A 22,014-nucleotide genomic window follows, 5' to 3' on the forward strand; every position below is an offset into this window, starting at 1 on the left:
GAGATATTGTACAGTGAATCGCTTGTGCTCCCTGTCAACTTCGTCCTAACCACACAAGACCATGAACAGACAGATTTACCTGCCTTAGTCCAGCGAATTAAGGTCCACATCTGACATATCCACATGCCACCCCCCACCCCTCAGTTGACACCTACAGTCTTTGTACACAAAGCCCTTGCAAATTGGGAACATGTAATACTAGGGGGCGACATGGTCTGACTAGCAATACAGCCAATGGCCGGTGTGGCCGAGCGGTTCTAGGCGCTTCAGTCTGCAACTGCGTGACCACTAGTAGCAGAATCGAATCCTGCCTCGAGAATGGATGTATGTGATGTCCTTAGGTTAGATAGATTTAAGTACTTCTAAGTTCTAGGGGACTGATGACCTCAGATGTTAAGTCCATAGTGCTCAGAGCCATTTTTTTTTTTTTGACACAGGTCCCTTCAGACTCCTTAAAAGAGAATGTAGGTACATGGTGAAAGACCCCTGGATATGGTAAAGTTAAAATTTATTTAAAAATGAAACAGCAATAAAGATATAACAAGGACCGACTATAAGTGTTGGCAAAGAAATTAGTTATGAATGTGCAGTAAAGTGTAGGGGAGAGTGGGGAAAGATGGGGTGGAGGGCAAGATGGGGTTTTTGTGTGTGGTACCACGACAGATGTCCCAACCTAGTGGCGATTAGTTGAACTAGTTGGCTGTTGCTATGCGAGTGCCTGACAATGCTGGCAGCCATTTTGAGCAAACCATTCGGAGTGTATACATCAAAACTTGTTTTCGTCTGTACTGATATAATTTTTCGTCGTTTTCAAACGTGAAAACGTAAGAGAAGTAATTGTTTCTCCTACTCTTAAGTATTATCATTGAAAAAAGCGCTTTTTATAACTAAAGTAATGTATGCAATAACTAATTGAATATATACTCTGTGCTATAATATTAACCTAACCTAAAAATGGTCTCTGGGGGCAAGACGGGGTACGTAGTGGGAGGGCAAGATAGGGTGCCCCACATGACATAACACATAATGCAAGAAATCTAATTATATTTTTTATTTCCAGAAAATGGTTCAGACATATAAAAGGAAAACAGAGAGAGGTTCATGGAGTGAAGAAGCTATGAAAAATGCTGTCACTGAAGTAGTCAATGGCCGAATGGATTATTATTGAGCAGCAACAGCATTTCAAGTGCCTCAAACAACTCGTGAACGTAAGATAAAAAAATTCAAATCAGAATCTAATTAAGTTGAAAAAAGTGAATCTTTTGTTGTAAAGGATCAACTGGGACCTTACAATAGTGTATTTAGCCGTGAAGAAGAGCAAGAATTAGTTATTTATATAAAGAATATGGAAAGCCATTTGTTTGGTTTGACTGGTAATGATGTAAAGTGGCTGGCATACCAGTAAGCTGTAAGAAATAACAAGCAGCATAATTTTAACCAAGCCAAAGAATCATCCAGAAAGGACTGGCTTAGGGGATTTTTGCAAAGAAACCCAGGTTATCATTTAGGAAACCTGAGCAAACCTCTGCGACTAAGTGATGGCTTTTAACAAAGTTAATGTATAAAAATTCTTTGGTTTATTAGGGGAGCTATACTACCAGGACAAATTTACAGCAGATCGAATTTATAATTGGGATGAAAGTGAGATTTCTGCTGTTGCAAAGAACACTTCCAAGATATTGGCATCGAAAAGGAAAATCACGTGTTCTCGTTATCATCTGCCGATAGAGGGAAAACTGATTCTGTTGAATTTTGCATGAATACAGCTGGAGGCTTTATGCCACCCTTGTTAATATATCCTCGCCAGCGATCGAAGCGGGAACTACTAAACAATTGTTCACCTGTAATGTGGGCAAAATGTCGTGTCTGGTGGGACGCAAAAAGACAGTTTTGAGAAATGGTTCGACAAATTCATTGAATTTTCTAAAGCAACCAAAGAGAAACCTGTGCTGTTATTGTTGGATGAAGATTCAACCCATATGCAGAGCCAGACTATAATTGATAGAGCAAGGGATAATGGTGTGGTCATCCTCTATTTTCCACTCCATTGTACCCATAGGCTTCAGCCTCTAGATGTTTCATTCGTGAAGCCTCTCAGCACGTACTATGATCAAGAGCTAACCAACTGGCTAAGATCAAATCCTGGTAAAGTTATTACCATGTTTCAGATTGCAGAGATTTTGGGCAAAACTTTTCTCAGAGCTGCAACCATGTTGACCACCACAAACGGTTTAAAACACAGGAATTTGACATTTCAAACCAAACATCTTCCCAGATTCAGTGTTTGAAGCTTCTCTCATTAAAGACTATCCTTTAGCTACAAGTGAGGCCGCTAACGTTGCTGTTAATAATGACCAAGGCGAGGCTTCAGTTGGCTCACATAAGCAGGTTACGCCAGAGACAAGCGATGATCCTGTCAACCAAGGCGGTCGTAAAGAGCAAGATATGCTTGCTGTAGGCCTAAGCCCTTGGTGCTCATTTTGGAATGATAATAACTCCAATTACCACACAACAAACTAGCAGGCTTCTGAGAACAACACCAATCAATTAAGGTCATTTGCTGTTTCACCTGAATAAATTGTCCCAATCCCCCATGGCGGAAAGAAAAACATCTGAAAAACAGGCCCCCAAAAAAAAACTGTTGTTGTTACCAGCTCCCCTTACAAAAGAGAACTTCTGGAGAGTGCAAGTAAAATTAAGCCTGGCAGAAAGAAGGAACAAGAAGGAAAGAGTGCATCTGAGAAGAATGTTAAAAAAATCCATCTTTCTTTGTAAAGGAATAAGTGGGAGAAATAAAAACCAATGACAAACTTAGCAAAGAAAATAAAAAAGGGCAAAAAATAAGAAGAAAGCACTTCAGAAGAAGATGAAACTGCGTGCCTGTATTTTAGCTATTTATACTTGCATTCAACAGAAGGATGGGTGTCAAGAGTCTCTTGTAATAAGTGGGCTCACTATTCTTGTGCGGGAGAAGAGGATGAGGATGCCGAGGTACATCACGTCTGAGAATTTTGCTTACAGAGAGATCATGAAAACTTAATAACAATAGACTAACCCTACTAGTGATTAAAGTAAAAATGATTGAACATCTTTATCCTCCATTAACAAGAATTATTTTAGTTAGGCCTATTGAAGTTAGCATCTTGAGTAACTAATATAAATTTTTTACCATACAGTGTTTTAGGTATTGAAGTTAATGTTACAATTACTTTTTTAAGATAGTAGCATATTCATATAATTTCTTCGTAGTACTGTTAAAAAGATGATTTGTATTTAATTATTGGAGTAATCTTTAGTAATTAAAGTTAATGTTTAAAGTTAATATTTTAAAGTAATAGTTACTGAACTTTAACATCATATAATTTTTACTTAATGCATTTTCATTAGATATTAAAATAAATCTTTTATAAACTTTTAAACCTGTGTTCATTGACTCATTTAATAACCTTTGCCTTATACAGTAGTGAGGAAAATCATCTTGTCCATACCTGTGTACTCCATCTTGCCCTCACTACAGGGAAAGATGGGGTACATGGTTTTTTTGGTCCTAATTTTTTTATAAACTCTAGGCATACTGTAGTTTAAGGTGGAATATATGGTATTTTTATTGAGCATTTTGTAAGCCTACAAAAACTTAAGTGCTTAAGTAGCCCATCTTGCCCCCCTCTTCCCTATACAAATGACCACTTTTTTCGTATGATTTTGTTTCACTCTCTCATATGTAGAAGTTTGGTTAAGCTGTACTGCTTGGAGTATGACTGGCTACAAGTCTTTTGTATCATATGTGTTTCTGAATAAGAGGCGACTTAATAATAGTATGAAATATTTTTATTACAGTGAAATAGAACGAAGGTAAGAAGAATTCCCTCATATTTTATATCATCTTGTTGAGAGGCACTGGTGTTCCCTGGAGTCGTCTGCCTATATTTACAATTTAAATGGAGGAAAAGAAGTCCATGGTCATATTTTCGTAACATTAACAGAAGGAGAAGGTTTCAGAAGACAACAAATATAAGTAAAATATATTTAGTGATTGACACTGAAAAAGCAAAGACGCAAAGTATAGCAAATGAACAATAGCACAATTTCGTACATGCAGAACATTTCATAATAATGCAATTGTCCTAATATTCTCCTTTAATTACAAGTGGCAGAACAATTACCAATCAAGTTTCCTTCATTCTTTCCTTTAATTAATTTTTTTACTATAATACAACTGACAAATGCCACAAGATCAGGACACCAGTTGTAAGTAGGGTTTGTTAACTATTGTTATATTAAGAATTTTCTATGATAGTGTTATTAGTCATAAAAACTAATTGTCTGTATTTTCTGTTTGCATGGGGGCAAATAAAGCAAAAACACAAAAATTGAGGAGAAATTCTGGAAAGAAATGAGAGTTGGTCCCAGGTCACATAAAATCTTCCATACTAAGCTGTTTTGTTCAGTGCAACAAACGTACGATGTCTACACAAGTTGCTTCCATGGTTACACTTGGTAGCACCTCTTTTGATGTAGATAGAAACGTTTTTCGCGTTATTCTCTTCCCTTGAATTTTATTGTGGAAAATTTAGAGGAATTTTTCATGTGATACGCGTTGTCAGTAAAACATAAAGAATTGCAACATAATAGTTTGCGTGTCCTAATAGACCAAAACAGTCTTTGACATCTCGTAAATTACAATTATCAAGTCCAATAATCAGCATACGAAATTTTTCCATTTTTTGTGAAATTTTTATCTTTGCACATTCATACAACATGGCAGAAAAATATATATCTATTGTTCATAACAACAGCGAAAACGCAATCTACCAAGATGGCGTAGAATTGCGCGATCGCACACTTGAAGTTCAGGCGCCATGCATGCCTACCACAGAAAGTTTAAGTAGGTCATAGATGAGTGTCGTAGGTGTGACAAATGATAGCCATGCTCCACAGCAGAATAACTTTGACGACACAGTGTTTAGAGTTGACGAGACAATGTCACGCTTCTCCCAGAGTGATATACCGCTCATGAATGGAACATTGGAGAGCGACACAAACATGAATCTTGACAACACGTTACAAACACCATTTTTTCACAACACAAACATTGACTTGGAAAGTACAGCTGACAGCCACCACAGTAGTACAACTGATGCACTGCTATGGCAGTTATTATCTAACATAAACACGAAATTAGATAAAATGAACACCAATTTCAGTGATATGAAACAAGATATGAGCACGGTAAAACAGCTACAAAACACTGTTACACAAGATCTAAATACAATGAAAGAAGAACAAAAACAAGTATTCAATGATTTGCAAGACACGGTCTCACAGAAGTTCAATGCCTTAGCCAAAACTTTTCGCACTGAAATCGACGAAAAATTTAATGATATGAAAAAACAAGTAAAGCACGAAGTACTTTCTGACGTTAACAGTAACATTAAGGAGTTAAAACAGAATGATCTAGTAGAGCAACAGATAAAAAAATCATAGACACGAACACAGACGTTGAAGCCACACAGAACCAGCTGTGTTTGACAGTTAAGAAAGGCAACTACTGTCGTTAACAAACTAAACAAAGACTATTAAGGTGTACCTATAGCTCTAGAAGAGCTTACATTAATTTTAGCAACATTAGAAGTTGACTCATCATGTGCTAAGAAGGAGAGAGAGAGAGAGAGAGAGAGAAGATTAATGAAAATCTGAGTGAGATCGTCGATCTGAAGCAGGTACGCTAGATAAGGGTAACACCACTGCAGAGAAGTTAGTAACCGGTTGTAAGTTATACACATATGTAGCAGAAAAAGCTATTCAGAAAAAAGAAAATGAAATAGTGAAAAAGGTAAACATTAACCTGCAAGCCGCAGAAGGTAGGACCCTCAATCTTTTAGAAGAAAATGTTACCGGATCTCGAAATACGCACCTAAATAATACACAGGCTACAGCGAACAAACTACAGCCTGTCGATATTTATCCACAAATTGACACGAGTCCTACAGCAGGTACGACTGACAGTCGTAGAATACAAAATGTAAATATACCTACTACTCCAACACCTGAGCAATTACCAACTGGAGTTACAGGTAACTACAATAACAACATTAATACGACAAAACATGTCATGTGTCTATCAACTAATTCTGCAGACAAAGATTTACAGAGACATCGACAGTTTCCTACATTCACTACCGAAGATAAAAGAATGAACCCAGTAGTATTCATCAGTGTTTTTCGTCATGTGATGAACAGTTATGCATTACTCAACTTGCTACGAAAAAACGGTCCTTGGTTATGGGATGATAAGTGTCAGGAGGACTTTAATAACACTAAACAGGCATTAGTCAATGCAAAAATTATTAGCCATCCTGACATGTGGGATTTTTGTCTATGCACAGATGCCTCATCTCAGGGGTTGGGGGCATGCATGTTCCAGATGTGAGGAGAAGAAGGCAAAGAAATACCCAGGGCCATCAGTTTTCCTAGCCAAACATTATCAGAAGCAGAAAGATCTTACTCTGTGTCGGAACTGGGACGTTTAGTTGTAACATGGGCATATAAAAAGTTTGAAGATTTTTTGTGGGGCAAGAATACCAAAGTTTACTGTGACCATCAGTCACTGTCATTTCTTTTAACATGTAAACTATTACACCATTGTTTAGCTAGGTGCCATCCATATTTACAAGAATTCCGAGATCATTTATATTAAAGGAAATCAAAATGTTATTGCAGATGCCTCGCCTAGGTTACCAAAAGGTTTAGACGAGTTTAACAGAGCAAGATGCAGAAATCAAAACATTATTAATGCAAGGTACAACACAACAGTCTGATTACCATAATTTTTGTAAGTAAATAAAAACTATAGAACAGCAATATCACAGATGGAGTAAAGTCATGCAAAACATTAAGCAAGATGAAGGTGGAAAGGTAAGTAAATGTTATCAGGAGTACAAGGGCGTTTTGTTTCATATGAAACATTAAAAATCTGATCAATGGTGTTTGTGAATTCCAGAAGATTATATCGTCGAATTTATAAGACATACACATGTAGTGTGGGGACATTATGGAGTAGGCAAATGTACTGAGAAAATTGCAACGCTTTTTTATTTCCCAAATTTGGGAAGGCGAGTCCTTCAGGTATTAAGAAAGTGAGTAATGTGTCAAAATTCAAAACAGTCCAATGTGTCAAAATATTCTGAGCTAAACCGAATACTCACAAAAAAACCCTAGATATAGTATCCCTGGACACAGCTGGTCCATATCGAATAAGTAAAGGAGGAGTAATATAAATAGTGGCACTATACGATATTTTCTCGAAACATATGAAAATGCATGCCATTAAAAATGTAACAGCCACAAATATCAGAAAAAAATGAGGTAGACTGTTTGAGAAGAATACATAAACCAAAGCTACTACTAAATGACAACGCTTTATATTTCGTTGGGCAAAAGTGGAAACAATACCTCACAGGGCATAAAAATGTGTTAGTAATCTTTTTTCACCCGGAAGCAAGCCAAGTAGAACGATTGTTTAAAAAATTTAACCGGTTTATTACATCATACACCCCTCACAAACACGCCCGATAGGTGTGTAACTCCTTTCATGCAAGTTGTCAATAACCTTCCACATTCTTCAACAGGTATCACACCTAACGAATTGATATTCCGGACAAAGCAAACGAATGAGTGGGAGTCGCCGATACCAAAGGTACCTACTAACGAAATGCCACTACAAGTCAAAGTCAACACGTTATGATTACACTCGAAAACAGGGCCGAGTATAGAGAATTTATAAGAAGGAACTGAAACGTGTAACACAATTTTTTGAAGGGCAACAAGTCCTCTTATGGACGCACCCTAAAACGACAAAAATTGGCGAACTGAATATGTGGCAGTTACTCTATTCTGGACCATACATAATTTCTAAAATACCTTACCCTGGAACGTACAGATTAGTCTATAAGAAAATAAGAAAACAGGGAGAGACAAGGCTCTCCACCCTCACAAAGATATAAAAGCTAATATAGAATGATGAAGCTAAGTAGCTATTTTCTTTCTATCACAAGATAATTCCACATAATGTACATAACTGAATTTTTTTTCTGGAGTATGTTTAGGGTAAAGTAATGTATATAGGTATAAGTAATTCTTTTAATTTGTACACGTAAGCATAAAATCGACAGGAAGGAGAAGTAATACACCACTTCACACATAGCGAAAGTATAAACAGAAATAGCTTATGGCCCTGCTGTGTGCATTCAACAATACATGCTGACGTCAGTAGCAGGAGAGGAGGCACTTACCAGTGTACATGTGCGACAGACTGACAGAACGAACTAAAAAACGAAGTAAACGGAAATACTAAGCAATTACAGCTGCTATCTAAAAAGTAAGGAACCTATTGATACATGTACACAGAGATTTAATTAAATACTAAGCTACATAAAACATATTTACAAGCAAAAGGAAGCATTATGAAAAAATATACAAGAAGTGTAAGCTAACAAGAAACGACAAAATACTGTAGGAAATGTCAAATAAATCTCTTTGCAGGGTAAATGATCATAAAAGGTAACAGACTTAAGTGTGGAAATATCTATGGATGGATGTAATGACCAAATGTAGCAGTGGCCACCGAGCTACGTAATGCAATTAGTTTTAAGTTCTATTATTGCAGTGACCAGTGCTTCGTTACAACACAGAAGAAGAGAATCACGTCGAGAGTAGCAAATACCAAATGAAGAAAAGGGCCGCACCTTGAGTAAGCAATTTAGTTATAAGGATATTTATATGAAGGTCATAAGACAATGAAAAATGAAAATATGCATCGTCACAGTATAGCTCCATGACATTTACTAGTACCTATTCGCCGCAAAATACACATAAACATTTAAGCTTATGATTTTACAAAAAACAATTAATTTTTATCATGTCACATGAAAGCATAAATAATACATTTCAATGTATTCGAGAAAGGTAAGTCTACCTTTCTCTTGCGTGCCTCAGCGATACAGATGGTCGTATTGTAGATGAAACCACAACGGAGGGGTATCTGTTGAGAGGCCAGACAAACGTGTGGTTCCTGAAGAGGAGCAGCAGCCTTTTCAGTAGTTGCAGGGGCAACAGTCTGGATGATTGACTGATCTGGCCTTGTAACACTAACCAAAACGCCCTTGCTATGCTGGTACTGCGAACGGCTGAAAGCCTTAATTTTTCCCGAGGGCATGGGGCATGCAGCTTTACTGTATGATTAAATGACGATGGCGTCCTCTTGGGTTAAATATTCCGGAGGTAAAATAGTGCCCCATTCGGATCTCCGGGCGGGAACTACTCAAGAGGACGTCCTTATCAGGAGAAAGAAAACTGGTGTTCTACGGATCGGATCGTGGAATGTCAGATCCCTTAATTGGGCACGTAGGTTAGAAAATTTAAAAAGGGAAATGGATAGGTTAGAGTTAGATATAGTGGGAATTAGTGAAGTTCGGTGGCAAGAGGAACAAGACTTTTGGTCAGGTGAATACAGGGTTATAAATACAAAATCAAATTGGGGTAATGCAGGCGTAGCTTTAATAATGCATAAAAAAATAGGAGTGCGGGTAAGCTACTATAAACAGCATAGTGAACGTATTATTGTGGCCAAGATAGACTTGGAGCCCAGGCCTACTACAGTAGTACAAATTTATATGCCAACTAGCTCTGCAGATGATGAAGAAATTGATGAAATGTATGACGAGATAAAAGAAATTATTCAGGTAGTGAAGGGAGACGAAAATTTAATAGCCATGGGTGACTGGAATTCGGGAGTAGGAAAAGGGAGAGAAGGAAACATAGTAGGTGAATACGGATTGGGGATAAGAAATGAAAGAGGAAGCCGTCTGGTAGAATTTTGCACAGAGCGTAAATTAATCACAGCTAACACTTGGTTCAAGAATCATGAAAGAAGGTTGTATACATGGAAGAACCCTGGAGATACTAAAAGGTATCAGATAGATTATATAATGGTAAGACAGAGCTTTAGGTACCAGGTTTTAAATTGGTGAGCAAGATGTATGAAACAGGCGAAATACCCTTTGACTTCAAAAAGAATATAATAATTCCAATCCCAAAAAAGCAGGTGTTGAAAGATGTGAAAATTACCGAACTATCAGTTTAATAAGTCACAGCTGCAAAAACTAACGCGAATTCCTTATAGACGAATGGAAAAACTGGTAGAAGTCGACCTCGGGGAAGATTAGTTTGGATTCCGTAGAAATGTTGGAAAACGTGAGGCAATACTGATCTTACGCCTTATCTTAGAAGAAAGATTAAGGAAAGGCAAACCTATGTTTCTAGCATTTGTAGACTTAGAGAAAGCTTTTGACAATGTTGACTGGAATACTCTCTTTCGAGTAAAATACAGGGAGCGAAAGGCTATTTACAATTTGTACAGAAACCAGATGGCAGTTATAAGACTCGAGGGGCATGAAAGGGAAGCAGTGGTTGGGAAGGGAGTGAGACAGGGTTGTAGCCTCTCCCTGATGTTATTCAATCTGTATATTGAGCAAGCAGTAAAGGAAACAAAAGAAAAATTCGGAGTAGGTACTAAAATCCATGGAGAAGAAATAAAAACTTTGAGGTTCGCCGATGACATTGCAATTCTGTCAGAGACAGCAAAGGACTTGGAAGAGCAATTGAACGGAATGGACAATGTCTTGAAAGGAAGATATAAGATGATCATCAACAAAAGTAAAACGAGGATAATGGAATGTAGTCGAATTAAGTCGGGTGATGCTGAGGGAATTAGATTAAGGAATGAGACGCTTAAAGTAGTAAATGAGTTTTACTATTTGTGGAGCAAAATAAGTGATGATGGTCGAAGTAGAGAGGATATAAAATGTAGACTGGCAATGGGAAGGAAAGCGTTTCTGAAGAAGAGGAATTTGTTAACATCGAGTATAGATTTAAGCGTCAAGAAGTCGTTTCTGAAAGTATTTGTATAGAGTGTAGCCATGTATGGAAGTGAAACATGGACGATAAATAGTTTGGGCAGGAAGAGAATAGAAGCTTTCGAAATGTGGTGCTACAGAAGAATGCTGAAGGTTAGATGAGTAGATCACGTAACTAATGAGGAGGTATTGAATAGAATAGGGGAGAAGAGGAGTTGGTGCACAACTTGACACGAAGAAGGGACCGGTTGGTAGGGCATGTTCTGAGGCATCAAGGGATTACAAATTTAGCATTGGAGGGTAGCGTGGAGGGTAAAAATCGTATAGGGAGACCAAGAGATGAATACATTAAGGAGATTCAGAAGGATGTAGGTTGCAGTAAGTACTGGGAGATGAAGAAGCTTGCACAGGATAGAGTAGCATGGAGAGCTGCATCAAACCAGTCTCAGGACTGAAGACTACAACAACAACAACAAGTCTAAGTTGGTTGAAACTCCTTCATAACACTAAGCTACATGTGAACTGAACTGAACAGCAATAGCGCATGAAGAAAACAACATGATAGTACATGAATTTTTAGTCAGTACACATCATTTCCATGAAATAAGAATTCCTTGGCAACTAGTCCATTATTGTACGAGTAACACTTTCTCATAAATCCATGAACCAATAGATGAATATTTCCTATCTTCCCTCCCAAACAAAGGAGACGGCGACAAGCGTACCGAGGCCAGCAATGCATGATGTTTGAATGGTTTTCTCTCTCCTCTATCTAAGGAAGTAATGATCTCCCATAAGTGACAAAAGCATGTCTATAAAATGAAGTACACTACTGGCCATTTAAATTGCTACACCACGAAGATGATAAGCTACAGACGCGAAATTTAACCGAGAGGAAGAAGATGCTGTGATATGCAAATGATTAGCTTTTCAGAACATTCACACAAGGTTGACGCCAGTGGCGACACCTACAACGTGCTGATATGAGGAAAGTTTCCAATCGGTTTCTCATACACAAACAGCAGTTGACCGGCGTTGCCTGATGAAACATTGTTGTGATGCCTCGAGTAAGGAGGAGAAATGCGTACCATCACGTTTCCGACTTTGATAAAGGTCGGATTGTAGCCTATCGCAATTGCGGTTTATCGTATTGCGACATTGCTGCTCGCGTTGGTCGAGATCCAATGACTGTTGGCAGAATATGGAATCGGTGGGTTCAGGAGGGTAATACGGAACGTCGTGCTGGATCCCAACGGCCTCGTATCACTAGCAGTCGAGATGACAGGCATCTTATCTGCATGGCTGTAATGGATCGTGCAACCATATCTCGATCCCTGAGTCAACAGATGGAGGCGTTTGCAAGACAACAACCATCTGCACAAACAGTTCGACGACATTTGCAGCAGCATGGACTATCAGCTCGGAGACCATGGCTGCGGTTACCCTTGTCGCTGTATCACAGAAGGAGCGCCTGCGATGGTGTACTCAACGACGAACCTGGGTGTACGAATGGCAAAACGTCATTTTTCAGATGAATCCAGGTTCTGTTTACAGCATCATGATCGTCGCATCCGTGTTTGGCGACATCGCGGTGAACGCACATTGGAAGCGTGTATTCGTTATCGCCATACTGGCATATCACCCGGCGTGATGGATGGGGTGCCATTGGTTACACGTCTCGGTCACCCGTTTTTGCATTTACGGCACTCTGAACAGTGGACGTTACATTTCAGATGTGTTACGACCCGTGGCTCTACCCTTCACTCGATCCCTGCGAAACCCTACATTTCAGCAGGATAATGCACGACCGGATGTTGCAGGTCCTGTAGTGCCTTTCTGGATACAGAAAATATTCGACTGATGCCCTGGGCAGCACATTCTCCAGATCTCTCACCAACTGAAAACGCCTGGTCAATGGTGGCCGAGTAACTGGCTCGTCACAATACGCCAGTCACTACTCTTGATGAACTGTGGTATCGTGTTGAAGCTGCATGGGCAGCTGTACCTGTACAAGCCATTCAAGCTCCGTTTGACTCAATGCCCAGGCGTATCAAGGCCGTTATTACGGCCAGAGTTGGTTGTTCTGGGTGCTGATTTCGCGGGATCTATGCACGCAATTTGCGTGAAAATGTAATCACATGTTAGTTGTAGTATAGTATATTTGTCCAATGAATAACCACTTATCATCTGCATTTCTTCTTGGTGTAGCAATTTTAATGGCCAGTAGTGTATAAATGTATCATATGCATGTATTGTATCTTAATAATGTGTTATGTAATTAATTTCTATATGTGATGTGAATGAAGATAACTTGAAACTAACAAACCAACTGTAGTAACCGAAACCAGTGAATGAAAAATTTATAACTGAACATTATTGTCAGCATGCTAAATTCAAATATGCAATGAACTATCAACTTATTTATATAATCTTTTAATTTCTTGCAGAACTCTAACATACATAGGATAAGCTGACATGTCCATTCCATTAAATAAAAAAGAAGCTGACAAATAAAGGGCATCAACCTCTATCAGCAAACAAATATGTTATGGACATACAAAAAATACTGTACGTCCCCATACGATGTCAATGTACAGTGTGGGTTGCAATTGTGTTGGTACATTGTGAAAGATCCCCAGGTATGGTAAAGTTGAAATTTATTAAACATAGTTAAAAATAAATTAATTAATTAAAATGATTAATTAAATACAACCTGAAGATATTGGCTAAGGGAGATAATGCCAAAAGAAAATCCTGGTCCTCCTAGAAGGGGGTTGAGCAGATGGCTGGTAACCAACTCTCAGAAAACACAGACTACTCCCAGTACCCAAACGAGCCTCAGAAACAGGGCGGTCTTAAAAGTAAATGAAAAGGCTATGAAAAACGACAAACGAAAGTCGATAAATGGATACATCAAAGTGGAATGTGAGAGGAATTTCGCAAAAGGAGCTAGAACTAGTAAATATGCTATCCGATGTGAATACCGATGCTGTAACACTCACAGAAACTAAAAAGAAATTAAAAGGATATAAATATGTAGGGGATTACATTGTGTTCTATAGTGGTGTTGAACAACATATACGAGCACACAAAGGTGTAGCACTACTATTGCATATAAAAATGGAAAAGGTCATTGAAGATTGTACATATGTAATTAAAGAATACTTACAGGCAGGCTGAAACTGATAAGGGGTAAAGCCACCTTTATAAGTGTATTATGCACCTGAAGACAGGGAAAAAAGATGGGCCTAAAAGCTTCTATGAAGAACTACAGAAAACTCTTAGTAAATACAGTGCTACTGATCAGATTATTGTGATTGGTGATTTAAATGCCAGAATAGGAAATATCTCAGTAACAAACGTTATAGGTCCATTCCGTGAACCAATATGTAATGAAAATAGAAAATTGCTAAGAGATTTTGCCACTTACAACAATTTGAAAAACACAAATTCTCTTTTCAAAAAAAAAAAAAAAAGATATACACAAGTATATGTGGGCCAGCAGAGGTCTTAGATCAACAATTTAGTCCATCTTAGTAAATGATAAGCTAGCAGGCCAAGTAAGGGATACAAGAGTTCATAGAGGACAAGATATAGGATCAGATCATTTCTTACTAATCTCCAGAATAGATCTTTTTACAAAATGGAAGAAAAGAACTGAACAAGTAATAAACCAACAAGATCAAAGTGTTTATAAGGTATACTTGCTTTAAGAGGACAGTATAAAATACCTGTACCAAAGGAGATTAAACGAAGAAATAGCAAACTTACAAACTAATGACAATATAGAAGAAGAATGGCAAACTCTGAAGAATACTATATGCAGAGTAGCAGGAGAAGCTCTCGGTAAAAAGTAAAGAATACAGAAAAGAAAAGGCCTAAAAATTTGGAATGAGCATATAATGAAAGCTGTCAAAGAAAAAAAGGATGCATATATAAAATACTGAAGCAACTCCACTATTGATAACATGCTACATGTGTGGTAAGGAAAGCACATCAGGAAAACTGGAATAGGTTTACGTCTGATATCGAACACGATATCTACGGGAGAGAACAAATGGCATATAAGGTTTTCAAATCCTTAAACACAACAGAAAGAGAGAAGATGCAAATATATAGTATTGAAGAACAGTGGATAAATCGTTACAGCAAATTGTGGTATGATCACACAGTACAAGAAAACGGAATTGAACAACTAGATGAGAAAATATTAGATTAAATACAGTCTGAAAAATTAACATCTGCACTAACATCACTTAAGAACAGAAAAGCAACAGGAAAAGATGGCATTAAGGCTGAATTATTAAAATATGTAGGAATGATGCTACACCAATGACTGCTACATCTCTTCAAAGAATGTTGGAAGAAGAAGAGTATTCCCAAAGACTGGAAAACAGCTAGAGTGATATCAATTTTTAAAAAAAGGAGATAAAAGCCTATGTAGTAATTACAGAGGAATAAGTTTACTGGACTCTGCATGCAAGCTGTATGCTAAGATTTTAAATATAAGACTTAAAAACATAGCAGAAGCAGTACTGCATGAAGAAAAAATAGTTTTTAGGAAAGGACACTCCACACTACATGCAGTTTTATTCTACAGCAGATAATAGAAAAACGGGGAGAGTATAATAAAGAAACACACATTGCTTTTATTGGCTTTAAAAAAGCTTTTGACAATGTCAAAAGACAGAAGCTTCGGGAAATAATGATGAAACACGGATATTCAAAGCATCTAGTAAATGTGATAAAAAGTTATATTAAGAAGAGATCTCAATGGTAAAAGAACTAATGAGATAACCAACTAACAAAGGGGTACAACAACGCTGTTGCATCTCTCCAACTTCGTTCAACATCTACATTAATGAAATAATACATATATGGAAATCGGAATTTCAGAAAGACATCTACCTAGATAGGAACATTCTTTTAATTAATTTACTATATGCTGATGATACAGAGATCCTAGCAGATAAGGAAGATGACTTTTAGAAAGGAATCTACTTGCTAAAACAAAAAAGTGCATAATTTAACATCGAAATTTCAAAAGAAAAAACTAAGACAATGTCCTTCATGGGGGAAAGAACCAATAAGGACCAAAATAGTGATAGGTCAGAAATTTAAGAGAAAGTAAACCATTTCAATTGCCTCAGGTGTGAAATGACATATAGCTACAGCAGAGATATTGAAATTAAGCTTAGTAAATTCAGCCGGGTATGTGGAACAATTAACAGAAACCTAACAGACAAAACCAGGAAAGACACTGAAATTAAAATTTACAAAACTGTTGCAGTTCCCACAGTGCTCTATGGAAGTGAGACCTGGGTGATTACCAAGAAAGCCGGATCCAAGCACAAGAAATGAAATTCCTTAGAGGTATTAAAGGTTTCACAAGAGAAGGCAGGCTAAGACATCAAGATATTAGAGAATAAATGCAAATATTTAGCCTCAATGATAAATTCTAGGTTACAGAAGAAAATGGAACGAACATTTACAAATAATGGAGAGTGAGAGACTTCCCTTCAAGGCAAGAAATTATAAGTGCCATCGGAGAAGAGACAGAGGAAGATCCCATTAGAGTTGGGTACCGTACAGGCAATTCCGGAAGAGAAGATGAGATGAGTTGAGATGTGATGAAACAGTGATAGCGATATAATTGGGGACCGCCTATAAGCGTCGACAAAGACATTAGTTATGAATGTGCAGTAAAGCGTAGAAAAATGAACATAAAACATCATTCACTTTTTTGCACATGATTTTGTTTCACTCTTTCACATGTAGAAGTTTGATTAAGCTGTACTGCTTGGAGTATGACTGACTATGAGTCTTTTGTATCATATGTGTTTCTGAATAAGAGAAGACTTAATAACAGTATTAAGTATTTTATTACAGGTAAATAGAACCAAGTTAAGAAGAATTCCTTCATATTTTATATAATCTTGAGAGACACTGGTGTTCCCTGGAGTCGGCTGGCCTGCATATACAATTGAAATGGAGCAAAAGAAGTCCACAGTCATATTTTCGTAACATTAACAGATGAAGAAACTTTCAGAAGACGACAAGTATAATTAAAATATATATAGTGGTGGATACAGAAAAAGAAACGACTCAAGGTAAAATCGCACAATTTCGTACACGCAGAACATTTCATAGTAATGCAATTGTCCTAATCTTCTCCTTTCATTACAAGAGCAATTACCAATCAAATTTCCATCATTCTTCCCTTTAATTAATTTTCTTTATTATAATACAAGAGACACACAGGTGTTTGACATTCTGAATAATGACAAACAAATAACCATCTCGATTAACCACTTGAAACCAACTTGGGTTCACAACGAGAATATCGACAATGGCATCATGAACAGTGATTATGACTGTCAATCACCACCTGATACATAGATTGTAAACCGAATATATCTCATCCAGTCACCATTTGCTTAGACCTCAGCGAGTTCAACCCAGATGACATCACCATCAAGCTTGCCCATAATGATCTCTGCCTCACAGCTTGCAACTAGGGCACACTCTCAAGCGACTCTTCATTTGACAGTTGCTGCCATTTGTGTGTGAAGACACACATGCTCATGAAGTTTGAATGTCTACAGAACCAGATAAGATTAGTGGTGCCTTATGCATGGGGGCTTAATTAGAATAACTATGAATGCAAATATTTTTAGTAGCTGTATGTCCGATTACGCACGTCTCGTAAACGGCTGGCCCTGACTAGTTTTAGTACGCAATCTGACTGCTTAGAATGACAACAAAGAATGTAAGAAAATTTTCGTTAACACAGTTAATTAATTAAGTTCCCAGCAACTATAAAACCTACGAAACCAACAAAGCACAAGTGTAGCTGTTCTGTATGTGGTAGTATGACTCAACGCACATCTGGCACGGTTCTTCTTCAACAGGACAAGAATTTTTAAATATCATTTATACTGACGTGATAAAAGAAAATTAGAAATACTATAATTGTGCAAGAAACCCAGAATTACACTCTAATACAAGAACACACGCCAGATGCTTTGTTGACTGAACCTGTAATAAAGCATTATTCAGGACACACAAATAATAAGAAAATAAAGAACAGTAGTTAGTTACCTTAATTTATATTGACGAAAAGCACTCAGATCATTACAATATCTCCATTGGAACAACATCTGCTATCTCTCCCATCAAATAACTGCATAAACATGTAACAACACTCTCCACTACCGCATCTCACTCTGACTTCGGCTACAAGCAGTGTCCGCCACAACTTCTCGGCGAGAACTGCTTGCCGCTACGTCTCAATAATCACTGCCAGTGGAGGCGGCGGAACAATACTCTCTGGCGCTGTGGCTCAGTGTAGCCACCTTTCACTTATCCTATACTTTCACGAATTGTACTTGGTGTCATTCATGTGACATGACTGAAGATGACGTGATTGGAAGGTTGAAACTGGTTGCCTAACAAAACAATCAAAATAACAGCTGCTGGTAGCAAATTATTACAGTAATGCAAGAGATGCGTCCAATGTGGGGGGTGGGGTGGGGCAGTAGTGCAGCCTTTGCTATGCTTTGGTGCGTCTTAGGCAGAGCTCATACATCTGCCCACTGGATTGGAGACTTTCGCTTAATTTTAGGTCCAGAATGCTGCAGTCAATGGTTCCTGCATCTCGGGCGAGTGTGCAGATGATGTTGGTAAAAGTATAGCAGTCCTAGGAAATAACGTAACTCCCTGATGGTTTCAGGCCGTGAAATCTTCAATGTGGCTCCTACTTTCTCAGGAAGCGGTAGTGATCCCTCTGACGAAATCAGATGGCTCAAACAGGTAATATTTGGTTAGCCAAATACACATTAGCAGTATTCAGTACCACACTGTTTTGCTCAAAGCATTTAAAGACTTCCACTAAGAGTTGATGGTGCTGTTCTGCCGCGGCCGAAAAGACAAAGGTGTCATCTTGGTATGCAAATCAGAATGGCAATCCTTGCAGCACGGAGTCAATAAAACTTTGCCAAGATTGCGAAGTACTCTGTAGACGAAATGTCATGAACAGACTGTCCTACAAGCCGAATGGCCCATTATAGCTGTGTTTGAGATGTCTTCATCTTCCATGCAAATTGGTGTGAAAGCCTTTGTGCAGTCTAGCACACTAAATATGGTCGCACCATGCAGAGCATAGTTATAATCTCTTTACAGAGTTCTGGATATCTGTCTGGCACTGTCCTTGCATTAAGTCCATGATAATATAAAATGTGGTGATAATCACCACAAAGGCTCCACACATCACGCTTCTTGGTGGCTAGGTGGAGAGTGATTACAGGATGCTAGAAGGGCGAATAGTACCTTCGCGAATCTCGGTGCAACTAGGTGCTAGCCGTCTGAAGAACTATAATCGCCTGTTCGACATACTCAGCCAGTTGCACAAAACATAAACTCCATTGTACTAGACACGAATAACATTTATTAACTAATAGGCACAGAGTACTACCTTCTTTGAGGATACAGTGAATTCTGCTTTGCTATAACCAAACGGTTAGGAGCCAATCGCCTAGGTCTGCACAAAGCCGGTGGGCCTTTGGTCGTTTTAAAGTAATGGACGGTATTGTGATGCACCTCTCTCAGAACACCTGGAGGTGGCGTTATAGGTGGAAATTGTTCAAGTAGCTCGCCCTATTTACAACTTGCTACCTGGATCAGCTTGGTGTTGTGTATCACTGCACTACATCGGAATCCGGCAGGTGTATGGCCCGCGATGCTATAGACAAATCTTGCATTCGCCACATCTGGTAGCAGATGATAATGTGCCAGGAACTCTGCTCCCATTATGGAATCTGTGACGTCAATGACAGAAAAATCGAAGGGAAGGCACAGTGCAGTCCCAAGACCAACTCAGTAAGTTGGGTGCCATAAATCACTGTGCATGTATTGTTTGCTGCACAGAGGCAGAATGAGTCAGCCACTGGCAACTGTACAGTAAAGTACGTGGATAAATACGCAAGTCTGAACCAGCCTCCACAAGAAATTTTTATACCGACTTCCGATCGCCGCTAGAGCGACACAGAGACTGCGATCGGAAATCGGATGTGCCTATTTTCGACTGGGGTAAGAACAAGATTAGGTACAGTTGTGTGGCTGATCACCAAACTTCCTGTGATACCAGCATACAGAAGGCGGCTGTTCTGCGCTACTCAGGGACAAGGAGTTCATAGAGGAAATACAATGCAATCTCTTGCGATAGCGTCCTCTGACATTGTTGCAGTTGCGACAAGACAGCAGTTCACGAATCTGTTTAGTCAGAGCGTCGACCTTACCTGCAAGGCAATTGTAACTTGCATCAGTTACCGCCGATGACAAAACACTGTTGCATGGCGCTGCCACAGCATCTATTGCAGCTGGCGGCATTATTGCATCTTGTATCCTATCGACTAGATCTGCCATAGAGCGTAATGGCATTTCCGTCTTAGAAACTAGTATAGCTTTCACCTGGGCGAGAAGATGGCAACTCCACAGTACACGTAGAAAAGTACCAGGTACACTGCATGCGACGACTTTACTCTGTAAATGCCTGAGATGTTGTGACGGTTTTCTGTCGCCAGTTTCTTCTTGCGTTAGGACTTGTTGCACCTGTTCTTCGTGCGAAGCAGAACCCCTCGAATTAATTCAGTTCAAAAAAAAATGGTTCAAATGGCTCTGAGCACTATGGGACTTAACTTCTGAGGTCATCAGTCCCCTAGAACTTAGAACTACTTAAACCTAACTAACCTAAGGACATCACGCACGTCCATGCCCTAGGCAGGATTCGAAACTGCGACCGTAGCGGTCGGGAGGTTCCAGACCGTAGCGCCTAGAACCGCTCGGCCACCCCGGCCGGCAGTAATTCAGTCTTGAGTATGTCGTAAGGAATATTGCTCAGGAGGTGCAGCTATACATTTTCGGTTTCTGCCACAAATGACGATCGGTCTAGCTGACCACCAAGACAAATTTTGTGGAATCCATAGTTATTACGGCGAAAAGAAAGCTTGCTTATACATACACGAACCACAATGCAGAATGATGACACCAAAATGAAGGTAATATCACAGTAAGTCGCAATACTGAGGGCACTTCATCCAACCAGTGTGTCTTGCATTACATGAAAATTCTTTATTCACTCTCAGTTAGTCCCACTTCTCCTGGTTACGTAGACAGAACATACATAGGCTAAGAATACATCAGCACCACGAATCTTGGTGCAACTAGGTGTTAGCCATCTGAAGAACTACAATCGCACGTTCGACATAGTCAGTTGTGCAAAATACGAGCTCCATTGTACTAGACACGAATAAAATTTGTTAACTAATAGACACAGAAGATATACTAGATAATACTTGAGACTAATTAGCAGTGGCTAAGAGTTTGACAAGATTGTCTATAACTGGCAAAAAATCATCGCTCTATGCTACATTCATTCATGGAACGTTGTACTGCATACGGAGAACAAACCAAAACGCAGTGCCTCTGGCTCCTCGAATGCGAACGTCTCTGGCTTCTGGTGCACAAACGCTTTGGCAGCTCATGTAAACACAACAGCGGACGGTAGCTGATGACCCTGGTCGCCAAAACCTTAAGGTGCCCGTAAACGATCGAACATTTTGTCAGACTAAACTGTGCTTGCCAAATATTTGACCGTGTACGGTGCAGTTTGTCGTGTTTGTCAAGCATAGATCGTGTTTGAGAGAAATATTGATTCAAAGAAAGTTTAACAAGATGCGGACGTTGGTTCTGTTGATATTTCGCCGCATATGTTAAAAGAAAAATTGTTTCATTACGACTAATCTCACTGGATCGTGTGTTTCCATTATTATGAAAACTACGATGAAGTACAGAAACAAAATAGCACTGACAATTACCAGAATGGTAGAGGTATCACATCTTTCCCAGCCATATATTACGCATCAAAAAGTTATGAACAAAATCAATATTTTACACATACAGTGACATACGAACGGAGTGGAATGAAATAAAAGAAATAGAAGTTATCCGATTCTTCCAAGGGTGATGTGGGCTATGTGTTCCCACGTTACGGTATTTTAATGACCTGTCAGACGACCAAGTAGAAGAGAATAAATTTTCTACT

This window comes from Schistocerca cancellata, chromosome 5, assembly GCF_023864275.1.
Source record: "Schistocerca cancellata isolate TAMUIC-IGC-003103 chromosome 5, iqSchCanc2.1, whole genome shotgun sequence".
Classification (NCBI taxonomy): Eukaryota; Metazoa; Arthropoda; class Insecta; order Orthoptera; family Acrididae; genus Schistocerca; species Schistocerca cancellata.